Source organism: Carlito syrichta, unplaced genomic scaffold (genome assembly GCF_000164805.1).
Source record: "Carlito syrichta isolate Samal-C Ts95f unplaced genomic scaffold, Tarsius_syrichta-2.0.1 Scaffold309723, whole genome shotgun sequence".
NCBI classification, from domain to species: Eukaryota; Metazoa; Chordata; class Mammalia; order Primates; family Tarsiidae; genus Carlito; species Carlito syrichta.
Genome location: NW_007253819.1, coordinates 284,318 through 309,002, shown reverse-complemented (window position 1 = coordinate 309,002; position 24,685 = coordinate 284,318).

Below are 24,685 nucleotides of genomic sequence, written 5' to 3'. Positions count from 1 at the left end.
GCCAGTCGGCATCTGTGTCCTTGTGACTTGACCCCATTAGTCTTGATAACTTCCTTGCTCTCTGGCATAGCAAGATGCCCTAGGTTCACTACATACATTTCCTGCCCCAGACCTAATATCAGTCATTTCTCCAAGGAGTCCTAGTTCCCTCAGTGGAAAGTAGAACCTATTTATTTTTAATTTACAATCAATTCCAACAAACTTAGAAATTAAATTTCCTAGCCCCAGATGCTTCGAGACATTACATTAGAAATGGACTGCTATAGACGTACACTCACAACTATGAGAATAGCTAAAAGCCTACTTATGGGAGAAAAAACTGGAAAAAAAATTATGAAAGGCAGACATAAGATCTCATAAATTGCAGCAATCTAGTCCAGCTCCAAACTTGCATTCTCCAAAAAAAGTTCTTCAGTGTTCCCATTGAAAAATAATTCCCTCTTCTAGCCTTTCCTTACTTTTCATTTATACCTATATTACACTATTTATCAGGTGTTGCTGTTTTAATCTGTTTGCCTAGATCTGTATTCCAGGAGCCTACTAGAATCCGCTAAGGAGTTGTTTATTTGAACTAAAAACAATAATAATGTCTGGCTTCCAGTCCTAGTGATTATATTCAACTGATCTGAATAGAACCCAGGCATCTGTATATTTTTTAAACTTGTCTGAGATTCTGTTAAATAGCCAGAGCTGAGAGTCACTGGTCTAGTCTGTGATTCTAGAAAGTTTGAGATTCACCAAGCAATTCTTATATCTCCCATAGCAGCATTACCTAGAACTATCATCCAGTAAATGTTTGCTGAATTGAGATGAGATGAAAGTAACTAGAAACCTTAAATCTAAAATGTGAATCATCCTTAGGATAACAAGTTGTAGATAATGTTTCACCCCAACCCCTCAAAGGACTGGACCCCATAGCTATCTGGGAAACTTAACTGTGCAACTGTTCCCAAAGGTGTCCAGATAGATAAGGATTTCATTTATTTAAGAAATTTTTTTTTTTTACTCTGTAGCAGAAGGTTTTGTTCCCAAATATTGAGTCTGCACTGAATCTAACAGAAGCACATATTGAATGATACCCAGATGCAATAGCTAAAATCTGCATGTAGACAATAGTTGGGAGGTATGGTCATGTAGCTTAGAGACAAAGCTATTGTGATGTGGCCAGTGGCCAACAGAGGTTCTCTGAATGCTGCCACATTGACCTTCATGGTGGTACATGACTCAACTGCCTCACGTTGCTTCCTAGCACCCTTGGGTACATGTGGCTCACTGTTATATCTTCTGTAGCCTGCTTTCTGTACTCCTTCAGCACTGGGCGGTGTGTTAGCCCATAGTACATACTCAGTAAGTGTTGGGCCTTCAAGAGGGGCTGTGCATGTGCTTAGCACTGGCCTTCTTGTGTGAGTGCTGTATCTAACCACAGTTAGGGCCACACATTTTTACTATCCCCATTAACATGATACAGCCTCAAAGACGTTGGAAATGTGATGCTTTCTATTTTAGGAGAAACAAAGAACTACAATTTTCTCCAAAAATAACCTAGATTGGAATTTTCTTCCACCCATGAGAGCGCTATGTTTATGAACATACAGTTCCAAGACCTGAAACAACAACATTCTAAAACAATCCTTTACTTTGATAATTGCATACAATATGCAGTTGATTCCTTAAGTTTTCATTTGTTTTGGAATTTCTTTATCCTAACAAAGCAAGGACCTTTTCTCCCCCTGTGTTGACTATAACACAGCCTGTCTAGGCAACAGCAGCCCTATACTAAGATGCCTGCAAAGGAGCAAAAAGTAAAATACTGATAATTGTGCCCTACCCCCTGAAACCGGGCCAGGCCAAGATGGCCCAGAAATTCTAGCACAAGCTCCATGCAGATCAGACTCTGAACTAGGAAAAACCCCATTTTCAATCCATGTATCTATTTTCAACTCCTGAAAGGAAAATAGCTTAGAATAAACTCCAGCATCAAAGTCAAGCCTTGAAATGAAATTAGGCATCTGTAGTCCCCTGTGAAAATTTTCTAGAGCTGTTCTAGGCCTGGATCAAGAAGAGTCTGACCAATCTAGAGCCCAAACCACGTTATGCAGAATGAGCTACTTTTTTTTTTTTTTTTTTGAGTTGCAGTCTCACTCCGTCGCCCAGACTGGAGCAAAGTGGCCACTCCCCACCACCGCAGCCTCGACCTGCCGGGCCCCGGCGATCCTTCCACCTCAGCCTTCTGAGTAGCTGGAACTAACAGGCGCGCACTACCACGCCTGGCTAATTTTTGATTTATAGTAGAGATGAGGTCTCGCCAAGTTGCCCAGGTGGGTCTCGAACCCGCGGGCTCAGGCAATCCACTCACCTCGGCCTCTCAAGGCGCGGGATTATAGGCTGAGCCACCGAGCCCGGCAAATGAGCTACTTCTAATGGGGGACGAGGGCATTCTGCAGGATTCTTGCAAAGGCAAGTAGCAACTTGCCGTGTAACTCCCACATGCACTCCTGAAAGCAAGTCCTTGGTCCTTTAGGGCTCCTCAACCAAGTGAGGTGTTTGAGAGGTGTGGGAGCAGTTTTGGTGGTCACATTAACTGGGGATATTGCAGCCACCTGAGTAAGGCCCAGGAACACTATATATCCTAGGGTGCATAAGACAATCCCTCATTCCAATGAACGATCTTGCCTAAACACCTGTAGCACCTCCTGGGAGTCTAATAATTAAATTGCTTCATCACCAAGTTGGAAATTAAGACCAGGTGTAAGTGGCTCACACCTGTAATATCCCAGCACTTTGGGAGGCCAAGATAGAAGGATTATTTGAGTCCAGGAGTTCAAGACTATCCTGAGCAACATAGGGAGATCTTATTTCTACAAAAATAAAAATAAAAAATTAGCCAGGCATGGTGGCATGTGCCTGTAGTCCCGGCTACTTGGGAGGCTGAAGAGGGAGGATAACATGAGCCCAAAAGTTTGAGACTCTGATAAGCTGTGATTATGCCACTGCCCTCTAGTGTAGGCCACAGAGTGAGCCCTGACCCCCCAAAAAAAGAGTTTGAAATTAAAATACGAAGACCCACACTGCTTATTTGGCTCTTCTACCATAGGCAAGCTGTGATCAACTATATGCTATATGTTTGAACAGTATAGTCAAATTCACCTGGGAAAAGGAGAGAGCAGTGCCTCTCTCTTCCACATAGACAATCATCCATTGTTAGGGGACATATTCATCAAACCTGTCTTGAGCTGAGGTCACAAATTAATACTTAGAGACACACAGGGAATGTAACAATAATTCCACTTTCTACTCAGCCCATAGTCTGAATTTGAGGAGGGTAATAGGGAAATCTAGAAGTCAGCTTCAGCACAACAATGCCAACGAAAAAAAACTAAAACGGAAAGCAAGCCCAACATTAGGCAGATGTAATGGAGACAGCCTTGAAATTTAACAGGTAAATAAAATGGCTGAATAAAATCACGACTATCTATATGAAAGATCGTTTCTGTAATGAAGTAGCCTGGTCTAAATTCTCATATATATCAATATTTACTAAATTGTTCTGCTTTAGGCAGAAGTGCTTAGTTCTCTTTTGTACTTTTAGTTTCTTGTACCTAAAACTGAAAATGAACACCTATAAAATAACAAAATTGTTTTCAAGAAAATACAACTCATAGTGGAAGTCCTGAGATTCAGTGCTTTTGAGAGATATGGGCTCGAGGAGGCTCAGGCATAAGCGATAAGAAATGTCCTCAGAGCAGCCTTTACATGGGACATACCATCCAGAACCACAGAGAAAAATCTGTTTTAAGGCAATCCTTCAAACTAAAGAGGTGAGGTGCATTTTGTTTAATGCACTAGCTGTCTAGAGATGTTATAAATCTCTACTAAAAACTAAAAAACAAACATATATTTTATTAATCAGGCATCTGTTGAGGTCTACTACATAACGATGCCATGGTGCTAATGAAAGCAGAGGGTTTTTCCAACATGTTCTATGGTTCCACAGGGCTGAACAAGAGGAGGAATGGGGACTAGTGGCAGCGGCGACTAGCAGAAAACAGGAGATAGAACCCTGGTGTTGATTGCCTCCACAACTCAAGTCGTTCTTGGAAACAGTCTTCCAGTTTTTAGCAAAGGCAGGTGGTACGGGAGTGTCATTTCTTACTTTCTTAGCCGGCAGCATCTCCTGTTCTAATGATCTCTCTTGTTTTCTAGAGCCTTGTGTTCTGAACATCCTCTTTGTGGCCTGGAGGATGTGCTGCAGCTATTCTTGTTGGCCTACAAGATTCTCTGTTGCAGAGATTCTGTCTAATTCATGTCTACTGAAATTTTCTTCCAGGATAGATCTGAGGACATGGTAGAATTTGGATAATGTTTTCCAGAACTAGGATATAAACTGCAGTCAATAATAAGATGGCTGGAAGGCTCTTTGATGCAGAATCTTATATTTATTTACAGGTGACCGAAGCTAGACTGGTAGAAGGCCCAGTACAAGCAGGACATGATTTAAGCCGTCTTTGGAAGGTGGTCACAAGACATTGTGAAATACACTCGTAGTTTCAGGAAGTAGCATTAAGTCCATGTGGATGCTTCCCAAGAGAGTTCAGGGAACAAGAATGAGGCTAACTCTCTGGGTCTTCCATTGTCCTAGGTGAAAATGTCACCGTTGTTGGAACAAAGGGCGTCATCCCAGATGGGGAGCTTCCAGAATGTTCTACAAGCAATGATCAATATTTTTCAAGGTAGAGTCATAACAGAAATGCAAACCTGGAGGTCTCCTTTCCCTGGATATATTAACTGGTTATTTTGGCAGAACAATTCATTCCTGAATGTTGGATCCTTTGGGGAGATATAGAAGAACATTCTCAAAACTTGAAACAGTGGGGTGAATGTCTAAAATTTGGGGCAGGGATTTAGGGATCTCTTGAACTGAAGAGGTCTCTACCCCCTCCTATCCCCTGTGTAGAAGGGACAGAAAAAGAGGGTACTTTAATTCTACCAGAGATGCCATATGCTTCTCCCTCACCATAAGTTACTCTTTTCCCTCTAATTCCATGACAGATTCACCATAAGGCATCTTTGACTGAAGACAAAATAACTCTCGTGGCTGTTGCTTTCATTTTTACTGAGGCAATTTAAAAGCAAAAATATTGAAACAGTTAAGAAGAAAACAGGGAAGAAAGAAGCTACAAGCAAGTAGCTATGGCTACTACTTTAATAGTAACATGTGGGAAGTCTTGCCTACCAATGAGACATTTTCTTCACCATTAGCTGGGCAGGAGGTCCCCTACTAAGTCTGTCCGGGGGAAAATCCAGCTTTAACACATCTGCACATGCACACAGTCTACTCCTTGTCTGCTCTCAATTTACCCCAGGCATACTTTCACACCCTGGAGTTAGGTAATCACAGCCTTACAGTTTGGAGGACTCAAGGCCCATACCAGTTGAAGTCAAGATCTGATCATTTCAAACACAGATTTCTCTCTCTCTTTTTTTTTTAATTTTACGGTTTTTCTTTTTCTTTTTTTTTTTCTTTATTTTAAAAACATGGGGTACAATTCAGGGTTGGATATACACATGCTCATTATGCAGGTACCCTTGTTGATGAGGTGTGCCCTTCCCTCCCTGGCAGTTTCCCTCAACTGCCAATCCCATCCCCCTCCCCTGGCAGTTTCCCACTACTGTCAGTCCCTTTCTTATGATAGTTGTTCAAGGTCTGCTTATGAGTTGAGAACATAGATTTCATACCTCCTCCCTCTCAGACTTACCTCAACAACAAGACAGAAACAAATATATCTGATTGGAAAGCCAGCTGTCAGCCAAGTTCGCCACAAAAATATTTTTTAAATTTACTGACTAAGTATTCCACACATAGGCACACACAATTACTTATAGACTCTGGAAAAGAGATATCCATTATGTGATATTTTTCCAGGAGGAAGGAACCTAAGACAAAAGTCCACAAATTATCACCCCAAGTTCTGCTGTGACACCTCTTGACCTTGTTTCCAGCTTAGAGTAGCACAGATCGGATTTGAAAGTCACATCTTTCAAGGACAGAACTTACCTCATCTGCTGGGAGCTTTGGCTGCCCCAGCTGGTCTCAGCCTCTTCAGATGAAGGTAGTCAGATTCCGAGGTCATTGGGCTCTGGACTCAACTGAGTCTGGGTCTTTACTGCTTGAAGGTTTTTTATTTTTATGAATGTTTTCTATCCCACTGGTAAATTTACCCCAATCAAACCTGTATCTTTGAGAAGTAGGAATGAGAGCAGAGATAAATTTCCTGGAGCCATCTTACGAAAGGTTTATCTACCACCGTGGTATTGGAGACTTCAGCTTGAAGATTTTGAAATGTTAGATTGGAATAGTCAAGCTCAAGGTAGGTTCTTCAATTCCTAGAAAAAAAGTTTTTTAAGGTTTATGTTTGGAGAAATTTGAAAAGGAAAAAATGGGAAATGGACCCTGTATCTGATGCCTGACCCAGCACACTCCCTCCCTTTGGTTCATCCACTTTCAGTTCATCTGTGACGGACAGTTCTGTGCACGCTGCCAATATCCTACATCAAGAGCATTTCTCAGAGTCTCTCTGCTTTGCTGGCTAAGCGCTTTTTCCAAAATGATGGAAATTAACTCAGTTTCAGTTATTTGCAATCCATATACACTAAAGGTAGGACCTTTGGGAGTAGCCTTTAAATAATACGGACAGAGGCCAGTGTAAACATGTCACAGTTTCCCTGTCTCTTGATGGGGGCCATTTTGAGTTGCATTCTGAACGGTTCCTTAGCAGAGTTGATCCTTCCTGTCTCACTATCCTTACTCCCTCATTTCTACTTCCAGGAATTCCTCCCAAATAAACTACCCAAGCAAACAAGCTCTCCTTTCAGGACATTTCTTAGGGACGCAGGTTCTTGCCCAGGGTATTAGTTGGGACTCTTCCGGTTGAAAGTGGTGGAAAATCCAACATAAAATGTACTTTGATAAATTAGAATGAATGACCACATTTACCTGAAAAGTTTAAGAATAGAATTGACTTCAGACACTATAAGGCAAGGATTTAAAATACAATATCAAGATGCAGCAGTGTTGTCCTCTGGCCCAGATTTACTGTCCTCCTTATTTTGGCTTTATAGTCAAATAAGTTCTCCCTCTGTGGTCACAAGATGGCAATAGCAGTTCTAAGCTTTCTCCTCTTTCTATTTATTTATTTTTGAGACAGGATTTCATCCCATTGTCCAGGCTGGTGCAATGATATGATAGTTCACTGCAGTCTCCAACTCCTGAGTTCAGGAATCCTCCTACCTCAGTTTCCCAAGTAGTTGGGACTATAGGTACACACCACCATGCCTGGACAATGTTTGAGTGTTTCTGTAGAGTCAGGGCCTTGTTCTGTTGTCCAGCCTAGGTCTTCTCTTCTTTAAGTTTCAATTTCAGCTAGAAAGAGCAAGAGTATCTTTCCCAGAGAGTCTGAAGTCTCATGGTGTAGCTTTGGCTATGTTTGGATCATGTGCAGATAGGGAGTTGGATGCTTTAAATCTAAATATGGCTATATAATTCAGGATTCAGGAAAATCCTCCCAGAGGAAAATCACATATGGTTGTCAGAATAAAGGTAAATAGTGGTGGGTGGCAAAATACAACTAAAATTTATTACAACCCACCCCTTTTGGCTGCCCAGAAAACACACACACACACACACACACACACACACACACACACACACACACACACACACACACGTGCACACGCAAACTCTTATTCTTTCTCCCACACCTTCCAAAGTTTCTGCACCTACTTAAAATACACTTACCACTTCTCCAAAAGAAGATGATCCAAATCTAATCCAGCACCAACCCTAGGATCCATGGATGATATGCAATTTTGTCAGTCAAGGCAGAATGTCATGCCTCATCATCTGATGGTCTACAGCCAAATGATATTTTTAACAACCCATAACACACTCGGTGTACAATGGTGGGGAGAGAACAAGAGAACTGCCATAAAGCCACCCTTTGGGAAAGGCAAGAATGAAAACAATTCATAGTGCTCACCAACTCAAAGCATGTGTCATGTCCTGCTTTACAGGAACCACAGAGGTGCTTCCTGGCTTTGAATTTCGATCCTTGGTTGGTCAGTCTGGATGGCCCTGAAAGACTCTTCCTCATGCATTTTCTTCCAGGGCCATGGAAGCAAGAGCCCTGCTTATATGAGATATATAGTTAGAAATCATTCAGTTCCAAAAGATCTCAAATCCAACCTACATAGGCGTCAGCATAAAAAAGTAATTTGGGGCAATTCCCTTGGGTCCCCTCCCATTCTGGGAGCTTTTCTGTCCTAATAAATCCTGCTTTCTCAAAAAAAAAAAGTAATTTATAGGCTAAGATAAATGAGATGTTCAGGGATAGTTATTGACTTCAAGCATGGCTTACTATAAATGCCAACCAATGTTGCCCAGGCCACCTCCTCTTCTTCACACGGTCAATTGGTCATGGTCTATCCTGGGTTTTGGCCCTATCTTCAGACAACCTCTCTCTTCCTGATTATAAGATTTCTACAGAAGGTCTAGATTGTTTATATTCTAGGTTTTAAGCTCACTTGGATGTTATTTTATTTGCTCTGATTGTGTCATATCCGGTCCCTGGTCAGGGAAAGGGGATATCCTTTTTGACCAGACCTAAGGAAGCCAAAACCACCTGAAGCAGACGAAATAAAAGTGGATTGGGGTGGTTTCCTGGAAGGATATTGGGGTGTGGTTATCAGAGAAGAGTGAATGGATACTGATCCAGAGGCATGTGGACATCCTGACTCACATGCACACCTAGCCCAGGATTTCCAGCCCTGGCTTTCTAAGGTAACATTCAGAGTTGATCAGGAGTTGGCGGTGCTGCACTCAGCTGAGAACTATCCAAATCAATGATCCACATGAGGCCAGTGGAGCAAATGAAGTTGAAGGTCCAAGTCAGGAAATCACTAAAAGAACTCTCTCTCTCCAAGTGCACACACGGAGGAAAGCCATGTGAGGACACAGTAGGAAGATGGTTGTCTGCAAGCCAGATAGAGAGCCCTGAGACTCATTCTAGCTATCTCAGTGGTTTCTTATTAATAATTCTTGATCTGGAGAACAGTTTGAATAATTCGATTTTTTTAAAAATCCCACTATAGATGATAAGATCCATTTTCAAAGAAAGGGAGAACTTATAAAATTTAGAATTGCAAACTTCTGGTTCAGAAAGTTCCTGGTCACTGGTCTATTTAGAAATTGTCAAAGGGTTTCCTTATGTTCCCCAAAGTATGTTTTTCATTCTATTGTAGAGAAGTGGAAAGTAGACTTTTTTTTTAAAGCATTGAGTACTAAAAAATGAGTAAATCACTTTAGTCAAAAATCCTTTTTCAAGACATTAAATCATTTAAATGGTATTGATGGTCTACTCTTGCAAGCTTATATTTTTGAGTTACTCTTCTGACCTTGTGTGCTCATATTGAAGTGCAAAAATTATTTCTGAAAATTGGTTGTAAACACAAGCAATGAAGGAGTAACCAACCATGAAGCAATTAATTAAAAGAGCTCCCACTTAGTTCCATGTTTTCTACAGTAAACACTATAGAAAATTGCTCACATTATAAACTCAGATGCACTATTAGTTAAATTTTTAAAAATTACAGCCACATACAATTACCTACAATTACTCTAAGAAGCTGGCATTAGTGCTGTGCTGCATCCCCAGCTGTGAGAGCTAGTTTTTTTGTTTTTCCTTTTACTTTTAGTTAACACAGAGAGCTAGTTTTCTACAAGCCCCAGGATATGGTTTGATTTTGAGAAATCCTTAGGTAAAAATCAGGTAGGAAGGGAGAAATTGCAAGTAAACACACGAATGTCAATATAACATTTTATATTCACAAAAAATAACCATAAAGACAACATATGGAGTAAATAAATGACCAATGATGTTCTTGTTGTGCTGAAAAACACAAAACATAAAACCTACCCCTTAATAAATGTCTAAGTATGTAGTAAAATATTGTTAACTGTTGTGCAAAAGATCACTAGAATCTTTTCCCCTTGCATGGCTGAAGCTCTGTACCCACAAGTCTCCACTTCCTCCCAGTCCTTGGCAACCACCATTTTACTCGTTTCTATGAATCTGACTATTTTAGACACCTTTATGGAAGTGGAATCATGCAATATTTGTTCTTCTGTGACCGGCTTATTTCAGTTCACACAACGTCCTCCAGGTACATCCTTGTGGCAACATATGCAGAATTGCCTTTTATTTTTATAACTTGGTAGTATTCCATTGAATGTAAATGTTGTTCTCCCTCTCATATCTGCTGTTTTGCTTTCTGCAGTTTCAATTACCTTCAGTCAACCAAGAATCAAAAAATATTACATGGAAAGTTCCAGAAATAAACAGTTTATAAGTTTTAAATTGCACTGTGTTCTAAATAGCATGAGATCTTGAGCCATCCCTCCCAAGCACTGAATCGTCCCTTTGTCCAGTGGTCTCTGTGCTGTAGACGCTCCCGGTCTGTTAGTCACTTAGCAGTCGTCTCGGTTCTCAGATGAACTGTTGCAGTATTGCAAGACTTGTGTTCAAGTCATCCTTCTTGCACTACATAATGGCCTCAGAGCACTAGAGTAGTGAGACTGGCAATTTGGGTATGCCCACGAGAAGAACTTTGGGTGGATCAAGTACTTTCTTTAAGTGGAATAGTGAAAATTCTGTACTTAATAAGGAAAAAAAATTCCATATGCTGAGGCAGCTAAGAACAAATCTTCTATCCATGAAATTGTGACAAAGGAAAAAGAAATGTGTGCTAGTTTTGCTGTTGCACCTCAAACTGCAAAAAGTTATGGCCACCGTGCTTGACAAGTGCTTAGTTAAAATGAAAAGGCATTTCATGTGTGGATGGAAGACACGAACAGAAATTTTCCAATCGACAGCAATCAGGTGCAGTATTATCCTTAATTTCAGGCAGCCACTACGGATCTTGAAATGTATTTCCCAAGGATAGGGGGGCTACTCTCCCATCTTTTCTTTTCTTTTTTCTTTTTCTTTTGTACCACCCTTTTTTTATCCCTTTATCTTGTGATGGACACTCAGATGCTTTCACCTATTGGCCATTGTGAATAATGCTTCAGCGAACATGGGAGTGCAGATACTTCTCCAATTCTTTCTTTTTTTTTTTTTTGAGTTGGAGTCTCACTCTGTCGCCCAGACTGGAATGCAGTGGCTGCTCCCGGCCACCGCAGCCTCAACCTGCTGGGCTCTGGCGATCCTTCCACCTCAGCCTTTCAAGTAGCTGGAACTACAGGCGCACACTACCACGCCTGACTAATTTTTGATTTATTGTAGAGATGAGGTCTCACCAAGTTGCCCAGGCGGGTCGAACCCGCGGGCTCAGGCAATCCACTCACCTCAGCCTCCCAAAGGCGTGGGATTACAGGCTGAGCCACCGAGCCTGGCTACTTTTTCAATTCTTTTGGACAAATACCCAGAAGTATGATTCCTGAATCATATGGCAGTTCTACTTTTAATTAACCAGTGATATCATATGCATATTAAATCTACAGTGATTGTGTTCTACTATTAATTTCTATTTACCAACCTCTAATAACTAGAAGTTAATAAGTTTGAACATTCACTTTGGAGGGGACAAACATTCAACATTCACTTTGGAGGGGACAAACATTCAAACCATAGACATTGGGACGAGAAAAGAAAGAAAATGGCAGACCAGGAAGAGATGTTCATTCACTAAAACTAGGGAGAAAGTAAAGAAGATGAGGAAAATTTAATCTTGGATTTAAAACATGTTCTCCTGTCTATTTTCACAACCTCCCTTCTGGTTTGAGTGAAATGTTCGCTGTTTTTTTAAAATTACAGATAATAAGCATGTGAAAAAACTTTTTCACTTTTCATTATGACATGAGATTGTTTAGTCTTATTGTGATTCTAGAAACACAGAGCACCTCGGATATTTGAGCCTAGTGTAGCCCCTCTTCTCAGCACAGGTGAGCAGGTATTTCTTGCCACCCTTTCCCAGTACCCAGAGTTTACAGCCTTGATCTGCCCAGCGTCACTTCAAGGCAAATCAGGAGCTGTTAGCGACTCTGATTAATGTCTCAGCTCCCTCCATCCTGTAGACAGGAGAACATGTTTTAAATCCAAGATTAAATTTTCCTCATCTTTTTTACTTTCTCCCTAGTTTTAGTGAATGAACATCTCTTCCTGGTCTGCCATTTTCTTTCTTTTCTCGTCCCAACATCTATGGTTTGAATGTCTGTCCCCTCCAAAGTGAATGTTGAAACTTAATCCCCAATATGGCAGTATTGAGGTGGGACCTTGAAGAGGCAACTGGGTCATGAGGGCCCCGCTCTCACCAATGGATTAACCCATTCATGGATTAATGGGTTGTCATGGGAGTGGGACTGGTAGTTTTTATTTTATTATTTTATTTTTTGATTCAGAGACTCACTCTTTTTCCCAGGCTGAAGTGCAATGGCATGCTCATGGCTACCGCAGCCTTGACCTGCTTCACTCAGGCAATCCTTCCACCTCAGTCTTCCAAGTAGCTGGGATTACAGGCATGCCACCATGCCTGGCTAATTTTTTGATTTATTATAGAGATGAGGTCTCACCAAGTTGCGCAGGCTGATGTTGAACCCCTGGGCTCAGGCAACCCTCTCACCTCTACCTCCCAAAGTGCTGGTATTACAGGCATGAGCCACCATGCCTGGCCAGGACTGGTAGTTTTATAAGAATACCAAGACCTGAATTAGTACAATCAGTCCCCCTGCCATGAGATGTCCTGAGTTGCCTCAGAACTCTGCAGAGAATCACCACCGGCAAGAAGGCCCTCACCAGATGCAGCCCCTCAACCTCGGACTTCTCAGCCTCCATAACCGGAAGAAATAAATTTCTTTTTAAAAAATAGATTACCCAGTTTGAGGTATTCTGTTGTAAGCAACAGAGATCAAACCAAAATACCAGTCTCCCAATGTTATCCATTCCCAACTCATAAACTCACAAAAGAAACGAAATTCTTGCAGTTGAAAAAAATGGCACACAGAAATACATTTTTGCCTAACACAACTGTGGTAAGGAAGGTATTACTACTCTCTTCTAAAACCACATTTTAAAGAGTTCAGTTGAAATTTGAAAGCCAGCAATAGCTATGGGTGTCCATCAGCAGCTGTAAAGACTACATATTAGGTATTAATTCTGTTTCAAAGATTTTGAGAATCCATCAATAATAGAAATACAGAAATTGTGACAGACTGTATTTTCCAAATATAGCCACAATGATATCTCACATCCCACATGCTCTTCTTGCAATGTGACTTTGACAGTCCTCCCACAGAGAGGTGGGTTCTGTGTTTTCAATCCTTGAGACTGCTTAGGCCTGTAACACTGATGAAAGGGATATTGTGTGACTTGGGAGCCCAGCTTGGAAAAGGTGATATAGTTTCCCCATGGCTCTCTGGGGACACCTGCCTTTGGAGGTCTGAGTCACCTCCTATCTGCTCTGAGGTCACTATGCTAGGAGGATGCCCAAACTATGTCATGCAGAGAGACCACATGGATAGTCCCCAGACTACCTGAAAAAAGAGAGATGTCTGACCAGCCCCAGCTGTTCCAGCTCTAGCCACTGTCTGACCATGACCATATGGGGGATGGAAGCCCAGATCACCCAGTCAAGCCCCTCCTGAATTTGTAACTCACAAAAACCATAAAAGAGCCGGGCTCGGTGGCTCAGCCTGTAATCCCGTGCCTTTGGGAGGCTGAGGTGAGTGGATTGCCTGAGCCCATGGGTTCGAGACCCACCTGGGCAGTGAGACCTCATCTCTACAATAAATTAAAAAATCAGCCGGGCGTGGTAGCGCATGCCTGTAATTCTGGCTACTCGGAAGGCTGAGGCAGAAGGATCGCCGGAACCCAGCAGGTCGAGGCTGCGGTGGCCGGGAGCGGCCACTGCACTCCAGTCTGGGCGACAGAGTGAGACTCCAACTCAAAAAAAAACATAAAAGATAAGCCACTAAGTTTGGGGATGATTTGTTATATAGTAATAGATAACTGATGCAAAATTATTCATTTTTTGTCTTTCTTCTTTTAAAATATAATTCTCTCCTATGGTCTTTCTTAAAATTGAGTACTGAATAGACTTGATGTTCACTCAAATAATTTTTCATGTGAAGTTACTTAGACTTGTGTTATAGTGGTTAAGAGTGCTGATTTGAGTCTTTCTGCTATATAGGAGGCCTAGCTACCAGACAGTAACCACATGACCTTGGGCAAACTTACTAACTAGGGTTAAATTATCTTCCACCTCCAGCTCCATTTCAGCAGACCTCACTTGTGTGGCCGCTTGGTAGTTTATGTGGGAATACATTTCCCTCAACTCCATGGGTAGATTTTGGTGGGCTTACAGAGCTGATCATGACAACTCCCATCACTGTGGACAAGCATAAGCCAATTAGTACAGGGCGTCTCCTGGCCAGTGTGACTGCAAATCACGGCAAAGTCGGAAACAGTCATGGAACTGATTCCTTCTTCCTAGATGTAGGAGAAGAAACATGTGACAGATAAAGGCAGTCATTTTGTGAACCTGACAGATGCCAACCAAAGACTAAAGCTGACACAGAGGAGAATCAAGCCAAAGACATTGCAGAGAAACTGAGCCAGAGCTCTGGCCCAACCACACCTGAAACTCTGTCTACCTCTGGACTTTTCAGTTATGTGAGTAGAGAAACCTAATAGAAGTTTAAATAATAATAGATCATTATTTATGAAATTTTGAGTTGGGTTTCTTTTACTTAAGTTTTACCTCCCTGATACTCTGTTTTCTCATCTACAATATGGGAATAATATTATTGGCAAGGCAATAATACATACAAAGTTTTTAGATCAGCACCTGACACGAAAAAGGGCTTAATAAAGTAATGTATATGCTATAATATAGACAAAACTAAGGTGCAACTATTATTTTATGTAACTATAAAATGAAAACAAATTAATATACTTAATTCAAATAAGTACAGGCACTAAATCTATGTGGCAGTGTATTGTTATAATATGGTCAGACAATTCAGAATATGCTAATATCAATTTTCATAAAAATTATCATAAAAATTAAAACAGAAATTAAAAATTCTCATAGAGAATTCACAAGTCTCTTTGTGCTTTTTTTTTTGCTTTTTTTTTTTTGAGTTGGAGTCTCACTCTGTCACCCAGACTGGAGTGCAGCGGCTGCTCCCAGCCACCACAGCCTCAACCTGCCCAGGCGGGTCTCGAACCCGCGGGCTCAGGCAATCCACTCTCCTCAGCCTTTCAAAGGCGCAGGATTACAGGCTGAGCCACTGAGCCCGGCTTCACAAGTCTCTTAATTCTACCATAACAGAAACCAGAAGTGATGATTTAATACACATCCAGAACATTCCTACTGAATGGGGAAGCTTAGCAAAGATGATCTCAGATTATTTCTGGGGAAAGTAAACCAGTAGAGTTTCTTTGCTCTCTAGCCAGCAATCCTTCCCAACAAATGTTATTACCATTCAGTACAGAAAAAGTAGGAAAACATAAACTTTAAAAAATTAATGGAGAGAAAATTCAGTTCCTCACTACATTTCCTGATAGTGGCAAAATCCTTGAATAGAATTTGTTACACTAATACATTTAACACCATTTTCATTTATTGACTCAAAAATAAGGCCACGCTTTATGATTTTTTTCATGTAGTTTCATAAGCCACTCCCTTCAGAAGACAACCTGGCCAACACAACACAGCTAAGGGCAACTTAAACCCAACAACGCATCCATGGTACTGGAGCCAGGAGTCATTCATGCTGAGTAAATAATGTTGATTGTGTTTATTTTATTGACTGTGTGATATATATGAAACTTGAGCAGCTGGTAAATGTTTATAACTTGTTCAAATATTTTGTATTCTTATCTACAAAGCTGCATTCCACTGTGTTCTTTTCTTTCTCCCAACTACAGCTGCACTTGTTATGAGGATTCTCTTGGTGAATATTCCCAGCCAAAGACAACTGTGATAAAGATTAGGTTTACATCTGATGGAAAACCAGTGTCACTCACCACTCCTTTGTCAACATTTGATTCACAGTAGTGGAGAAGGAGCATTTGACAGGTCAGAGATGCTGATCTTGGGTACAAGTGAGATAGTATTTTGACAGCAGATCCTGGCTTGAAGGTCTGTGAATTCAGACCTTGACAATTTGATGGACTGCTAAAGTCTATCCACATGAAGTCCATTTGCAGAGGGGATGACACGGCAAACAGCACAGAGACTTAGGCAGACATATGTAACCTGGGTGCTAGACTTCCCAAATGTGGAAGTCTACAACTCTCCACTGGAGAGACAGGAAGTATTTAGAGGAATTCCTTTTTCTGGGTTTGTTTTCTTACAGTGCAGTCCCCACAAATGGACTCCATCAACGTGCACCATGATGAGTCCTCAGTTCTTTACATAGTTTCTGGGTGGCATCCATGCTTGTTCCAGTTACTCATTGCCACATAAATAAACTCTCCAAAATGCAATGGCTTGAAATGGCAATTATTGCTCACAATTATTGTGGGTCAGGATTGTTGGGCAATTCTTCTACTCTCCATGCTGTTGACTGAGATCACTAGATATTTGTTCGGCTAAAGGCTGGTCTAGGTCTAGAGCATCTAAGAAAGCTTTGCTCATGGGCTTGGGTGCCTCGATGGAAATGTCCTTAAGACTGAGCTCAACTGGACTCCCCCTTTTCTCCGTGCAGTCTCAGGACGTTTCTGTGTGTTTTTCTCTGAGAAAGTAGGTGGACTCCTTACCTGGCAGCCCAGAACTCCAAGAGACCAGGGTGGCAGTTGCAGTCCTCTCAAAGTCTAGGCCTGAAGCTGCCATGGCACCACTTATACCACTCTGTTGTTTTAGTTGTCATAGGCAACCCAGATTCAAGGAGAAGGACTGGACTCTACCTCTTGACAGGAGAAGTACCAAAGAATGGCAGTCCTCACAGTGCCCTTGCTCTGGGGAGCAGCACAAGACCTGAAGCCTGGATGAAGATGGAGGAATAAGAGAATGAGAACTCAAAGTTCTCATGAAGGGACTCCAAGTTGGACTGAGATTGGGTTCCCGAAAAGCCTAGGGCAGTTGGCCTCAGCCTAGGAAGGATTTTCCACCAAGTATCTGAAGCAGAGGCAGAAGTGTTTCAGAAGTCACATTCTCCCTCTATGCACCTCCATAGTGATGCATCTTTAACAATCAGCCCGGTTCTCATCCTCCCATTGTTTTTGTCATTCTACAGGGCTCATCTTCCCCAAGTTAAACAGATCAAGAATCTCTCTGCAAAGCTTTCACTCCCTTAGAGGCTTAGTCAGTCTAACAGGTCTCTACCATCGGCTAAAGAGTTTCACAAATATTCAAATCAGATGCAGTGAAGTCTTATCAGAAAGGCAGATTTTTTGACCACCAAAACATACACACACAAAGAAGGAACTTTGTGTTTTAAAAAGTATAAATAACTGGTCAGCTTCTGCAGGGAGCTTCAAAGGAAGAATGTCGTGTCTGAACCAGAATGCGAACATAAAAGTTGAAAAGATAACAAGATAATGCTCGCTTGGCAATCCTGTCTTCCTGATGGAAATGCAAACAGGCAAAGGCAGAAGCTTTTTTTCAAGATGGATTGTAAACACTAGGCCCTACCGACATGCTAATTTGAAGATTATTTTATTACTGCATACTTTTCAAGGTTACATTGGAAACATCTGTCTTCCTGAGAATTAGCTGGAGAGAGATTGCGACCGAGGACGGGATGGCAATGTGCCTTTCGATTGCTTGTGCTGAAGGTGGGCACACACCTGGATGTAGGAAGTACTTTCTGCCGTGTGCCTGTTATTTCCTAGACTATAATTAAGAGCCTGTTGTGAGGACATAATGCACCCAGACTCCTGTTTGTAAAACATAAGTTGGATCTTTAAGTTGCTTCCGCCACCCCCGTCCCCTGACCAAAAAATCCCAGCATTTGTAGCCAGAAAATCCCAGGCTTCACTGGCCTGTGTGCTCAAATTAATCAGGTTCTATCAACTCTCCGAACCCAAAGAGTTCAGAGTCTACACTTGAATCGCTGCACTGAATCACAGGAAGGCCTGTCTTTCCCTAGGAACCTCTTCTGCCGTGGTCTCCAAGCTCCCCACAGGAAGTCTACACATAACCCAGTTGCTCCTAGGGCTTTCTTGGGTTTTCTTTCCAGCAGTTCCAGGCAGTCCACCTGTAGTCAGGACTGCTGCCTTACAGCTCTTCCAGCCTTCTTCCTTGTCCATTTTTTTCCTCAGCCGCCAAGATGTTCTTTCTTGAAATATGGCTTCGTGTATGGCCCCCCACTCCAGCCAAAAATGGCCGTCAAACTCAAGTAAGTGAACCTGCTGCCCTGAGCCCTGTGTTGGAGAGAGCCCTTCTCTGTCTCTCCGGATGTGCTCCAGAGACAAGGGATGAGAAGTCACTCAGGTCTTCTAGGCTCCAGGTACCCGAGATCCCGGATTCCCTGCGCCAATGACCCCCAGCCTCCTTCTAAAGTCTGCACCCCCTCTTATCTGGTGTCAGTCCTTCAAAGGATAGCAGCACCTGCAGGACATGCAGCTAGTCGGGGGAAGTGGCCAAGAGGCAACTGCTTAAAAGAGACTATGGACCACACTTGGAAGCAGAATCTAGGGCATCGACATCTGTGCATCTTTCAGTGACAAATGAAGCCGGGTGTGCAAACATAAGACAGGCAGAACACAGTCCAGGGACAGGCTCTGTCCTCCTCAAGATACTCAAGGAGGCTGGGCTCGGTGGCTCAGTCTGTAACCCCAGCACTCAAGGAGGCCGAGACGAGTGGATTGCCTGAGCCCATGGGTTCGAGACCAGTCCAGACAATTTGGCAAGACCTCATCTCTACAATAAATCAAAAATTTAGCCTGGCATGATAGCACACACCTGTAGTTCTAGCTGCTTGGAAGACTGAGGCAGAAGGATTGCCAGAGTCCAGCAGGTTGATGCTGGGGTGGCTGTGAGTGTGACACTATACTCCAGCCTGGGCGACGGAGTGAGACTCCAACTCAAAAAAAAAAAAAAAGATACTCAAGGAGTAGAAGTCAAAGAGTCGCCGGGCTTGGTGGCTCAGCCTGTAATCCCGCGCCTTTGGGAGGCTGAGGTGAGTGGATTGCCTGAGCCTGCAGGATCCAGACCCGCCTGGGCGGCAAGACCTCATTTCTACAATAAATCAAAAATTCAACTGGGCGTGGTAGCGCGCACCTGTAATTCCGGCTACTCGGAAGGCTGAGGCGGAAGGATCGCCGGAGCCCGGCAGGTCGAGGCTGCGGTGGCTGGGAGCAGCCATTGAACTCCAGCCTGGGCGACAGAGTGAGACTCCAACTCAAAAAAAAAAAAAAAAAGAGTCTAAGAATATTAAATTTAAAACTTGGCTCCCAGGTCATTATGAAAGTACATTTGTCAAGAGTGGAAGCTAGAACGTGTTTAATAGTTTATGAGACTGATTTATAACTCTTTTTTTTTTTTTGAGTTGGAGTCTCACTCTGTCGCTCAGACTGGTGGCCGCTCCCAGCCACCGCAGCCTCGACCTGCTGGGCTCCGGCGATCCTTCCGCCTCTGCCTTCTGAGTAGCTGGAATTACAGGCACGTGCTACCACGCCCGGCTGATTTTTTGATTTATTGTAGAGATGAGGTCTCGCTGCCCAGGCGGGTCTCGAACCCGCGGACTCAGGCGATCCACTCACCTCAGCCTCCCAGAGGCGTAGGATTACAGGCTGAGCCACCGAGTCCAGCGATTTATAACTCTTAAATATGTAGCCACACAATCATGGACCTCCATGTACCTATCCTCTTGCCCTGGTCTCAGCAAATGTCCCTTGGACACTGCCTCAAATATATCTGTGGGTGCAGTTCAATTTGTTTCCCATGAAGTCCAGAAGGATGGAATTGAGCATCTGTTATAAGTGAAACTGCATATGTTGTGTCCCCTAAGATGATACCCTCAAATTCTGTGGTTGTGGGAGTATCAGCCAAGAGCTCTGAGGCCCACTAGGAGGCAGTGTTGCCTTGCCTTGCCAGCAACTCAACTCTCCCAGTTCCTGGCCCTGGCCTAGTCAAGGACTCTGGTATGCGTAGAAAACTGAAAAATGGAAAGTGGCAGCCCCAGGCGTTCATCTACTATCAGGGCTGCTGCCCACAGCTCTCCAGATGCTCTGATCCGGTTTCACTGCCCCTTCCACCTTCTGCCCCACTGACTGTTCTTTGTCCCCTTGGGTGGCTTCCCCATGAAGCTCAACTCAAACATGGGAAACGGCGATTCTCCAGTTTCTTCACAACTTTTCTTCTCTTGGCCAGTTGGAATTTTGACTGGTTTCTAAGACTTGACTTTAAAAGATAAGATTCCGTGGAAAAACCTTATATGAAACCAGAACATTCTAGCTCAGGAAGAGCCAGCTTCTCGCCTTAGTAAGGGTAAATCTGAGCATTACTTCCCCTTCCTGTCAGGAAACTTCCCCTCTCTCCTTCCTCTTACCCATCCTGGAGTGCAGTGCAGGGACCAGACTGACTGGGACACAAAGTGGTGTCAAAAGGAAGAAATATGCTGAGCAACGGTCCTTATCCACCCTTAGGGCAAACAAACTCCATGTCCCTGGGGCTCTGGATTCCCCGGGAATCTGCCCTAGGTACCATAATCTCTCGGTCATCTGGGTGAAGTGCTAGGAGCCCCACACTTCGAGGAATTACCTTCACCTTATTGCATGGACTGAGATACAGGGTTGATCCACCCAGGTGCCTGCACAGGGAGGGAACAGAGAAATTGACCCAGGGAATATGCCAGGGCCTTGCATTTGGAGGATCCTTTTGCTCCTCTGAAAGCTGACATTAGAAGTCTCAATTAAGCCAGGCTCGGTGGCTCAGCCTGTAATCCCGCGCCTTTGGGAGGCTGAGGTGAGTGGATTGCCTGAGCCTACAGGTTCGAGACCTGCCTGGGCAGTGAGCCCTCATCTTTACAATAAATCAAAAAATCAGCCGGGCGTGGTAGCGCATGCCTGTAGTTCCAGCTACTTGGAAGGCTGAGGCGGAAGGATCGCCGGAGCCCAGCAGGTCGGGGCTGCGGTGGCCGGGAGCGGCCACTGCACTCCAGTCTGGGCGACAGAGTGAGACTCCAACTCAAGAAAAATAAAAAAAATCTCAATTAACACCTTTGAGAGCACTGGAGGCAAGTGGGAAGGAGAGCCATTCTTTGGGCATCTACTCCATACCAGGTACAGTCAAGTCTTTAGTTCAGATCTGCTGTTTAGTCTTCATGGCAGCCATAGGGTTGATGTATTCTGAGGGGTCTCCAGAGAAACACAAGCAATAGGAGATATGTGTATGCATATGACATATATATGGAGAGAGACAAGAGATAGGGGAGAGAAATAAAATTCTGCTTTCTTTTATAAGATGGTCAGTCAGGTGTGGCCCCAAAAGGAGACATAGGAGGGGCTCCGGAAAACAGTTTATAACAATGATCATAATACTATAAGAAAGGGATTGGCAGTAGTGGGAAACTGCTGGGGGGGGCACACTTCATCAATGAGGATACCTGATCTCAAACCAGGTGATGTGGGGACCAAAGTGAGGCCCAAACTTTACTTGGACAATGACCATTTGTATACCTAACCCTGAATTGTACCCCACATCTTTTTTTTAAAAAAAGAAAGAAAAGTAAAAAGAAAAAAAGAAGACAGAGTGGGGTAAAAGACTGAAGAACAAGGCCTTGAGCTCAACATGCCAGACTTCCCCCAAACTCAGTGGATTCCCCACCTGTGATTCTCTGGGTTGTCTTCTCTGGACCTGATGACCACAGGGACCCTCTTAGCTGTTGAGGCTTCTAAATGAAATTGAGTTAAAAGTTCATGTTTCCTTAAATCACCTTAGACTGGGTCATTTGATTATCTCAAAAAAGAAAACAGTTTATTATCCTCACAGGTCCTAGGGACAGCAGACACACCATGTGGGGCCACATGGGAGGACCTCAGGGTAGTCAGAGGTAGAAGCGGCAGGAGCAGAGGAGAGCCGAGGCCAGGACCTTTATTGGGGTTTCCGGGAAAGGCAGGGCAGGGCAGGGTGGAAGTTTAGTTTGAATCATTTCGAGTGACTTCAGGCTGTGGGAGTGGGTTCTGGTTGCCTGGTACCTGGTCTTAGGATGGTTAAGGCAGAGGAATGTTGTCTCTTGGAGTGTAGGGGCCAGATAGAGGAGGTGTGGCTCTGTATTGGTCGGCTTGCATACCAAAGACATACTCCTGTCCTGGCCCTGACTGTCCCTAAAAATTGGCTAGACCCCAGAGGGGCAGTATCTCCCAGCCAGAAAGATTTTTTTTTAAGATGTCAAAATGTCATAATATACAGAAAAAAAAATCTTAAAATCTTTACCAGAGAGAGAGAGAGATTGATTGTAAGGAATTGGTTCACACATTTATGGAGGCTGAGAAATCCCCTGAGTTGCAGTTAGCAAGCAAGAGCCCCAGGAGAACCGGTGGTGTAGTTCCAGTCTGAGTCTGAAGGCCTGAGACCCAGGAATGCTGATGGTTTAAGTATCAGGAAGGGCACGAGACCCGTGTTCCAGCTCAGGCAGTCAGGCAGAGTGAATTCTCCCTTCCTCTGCTTTTTTGTTCCATTCAGACTCAGAAGAGAGGACAAGGCTCACCCATATGAGCAGGACACGTTGCTTGATTCAATCCACCAAGTCAAATGCTAATCTTTTCTGAAAATACCCTCACAGGCACATCCAGAAATTATGTTTAATCAGATATCTGGGGACCCTATGCTCTAGTCAAGCTGACACATAACATTAATCATCATCACAGCTGATATCTATATGTCTATATCTGTGGATCCCACTTAACAGATGTGGAACCAAGATTCAGAAAAATTGTTTTAGGATGGTAAAATGTAAATTTTGTCTGAAAGATGGAGACATACACACCCTATTCCAAAGAGAGGTGAAGACCGCATGTCTTTGTCAGTCCATGCTGCTGCAACAAAGCACCATAGACTGGATGTCTTAAAAGAAATGTTTACCTCACAGTTCTAGAAGCTGGAAATTCAGGATCAAAGTGGCAACACAGTAGGGCCCCCTTCTGGGTTGCAGATGGCCATCTTCTTGTTTTGTCTTCAATAGCAGAAAAGGAGCAAGAGAGCTCTCTGGGGCCCTTTTTATAAGGGCTCTAATCCCATTTTCAAGGGCCCTGCACTCATGACCTAATCGCTTCCCAAAGCCCTCACTTCCAAATACCTTGGGGATTAGGATTTGAACATATGAATTTGGGGGGGGATACAAAATTCAGTCCATAAGACTGGAATACACATTTTTCAAAATTGGCTCATGACTCAGGTCCTTCAACAGCATGGAGAGCAGAGGGGAAGGGGCTGTTGACAAAAAGGAAGAGCGTTTTCAGCGTGCCGTCTGTCTACCCTCCCTCACGGAGGCAGGATGGGCTGCTTTCCCCTCACCTCAAGCCTAGAGGAAAAGGTGTTAGTGGGACCACTTAGAAAACATTTGGTATGTCCCTTACTGTTTGGGGGACTCAGAGGACTGGTGTCTGATTCATGTTCTCTAAAGGGAGCAGCATTAGTTCAGCTGTGGGAGAGGCAAGGACAGGTTGCTGCCGCACTGAGTTTGACCTAAGCACCCTGGATTTGTCATGGTAACAATTGTGTGGTGAGCAAAGGATGAGCCATGAGTGAGATAAAGCTGGAGAGAGGTTGTCTTAGATCCTGCCTATAGGGGTGCACCCAGGGGTCAGGCAGGGGCTACAGAGGACCAGCATTAGAGAGGTATATTCACCTTTGTCAAGAGAATGAAGGTGTGAGAGAAGTTAGTGAGGGCTCTCCCAAGAACACACAAAAGACCCTCAAGAGAATTACTCAACTGTAAACATCTGCCAAACCTGGAGCACTAGATCCTTGAGTCAGTAGTAGTTGAGATGAGTAGAAAAGTCACAATCCTGCCTAAGTATCCATCCTGGGACAGGGCAAAAACCAACTCACCACCAGAAGCCATGGGACACCGGCTTTCTGATCAAAATGGTATGGAATTATATGAGCTTAGAGGTGATTTAAATTTAGTTTACATACACCCACTCAATCAATGTTTAGCACTTACTGTGTACGGCACCATTTATTTTGTCTTTTTTTTCTGATATTTTTAGGTTCGTTTTAGAGATTCAGGAAAAGAAGCCATGGAAGTGAAGCTGTCTACGCCTGTTCTCTTGGCAGGGAAGATGAAGGCGGGAGTCTGAGTGTCAGGAGTGAGCGTTTGGCATTAGCCGGCTCTCCACGGGCCTCATCCAAAAAACACAGCTGCATAGGGATGATGTGTGAAAGCAAGACCTACTGGAAACATCCCTTAAGTGTTAACACATGCTACACAAGATGCAAACTGGAGCCATGCAGACTCTGTTGACACAGGAACCAAGTGTTTACCAGAGCAGTGTCTGACAATACAAAGAGGGGCGTTTGCACCTGAAAGTTCTTTTTCCTCCGCTTTACTTGTACTTGATGTCACATCAGCCAAGGAATATAAAAATTAAAAGACATCCCACTGACAGACCCCCTGCCCTCAAAATGTGAAAGTACCTTCAGTAATCCTTCTGCTTTCAAGGGTTCAGATATTAAAGAG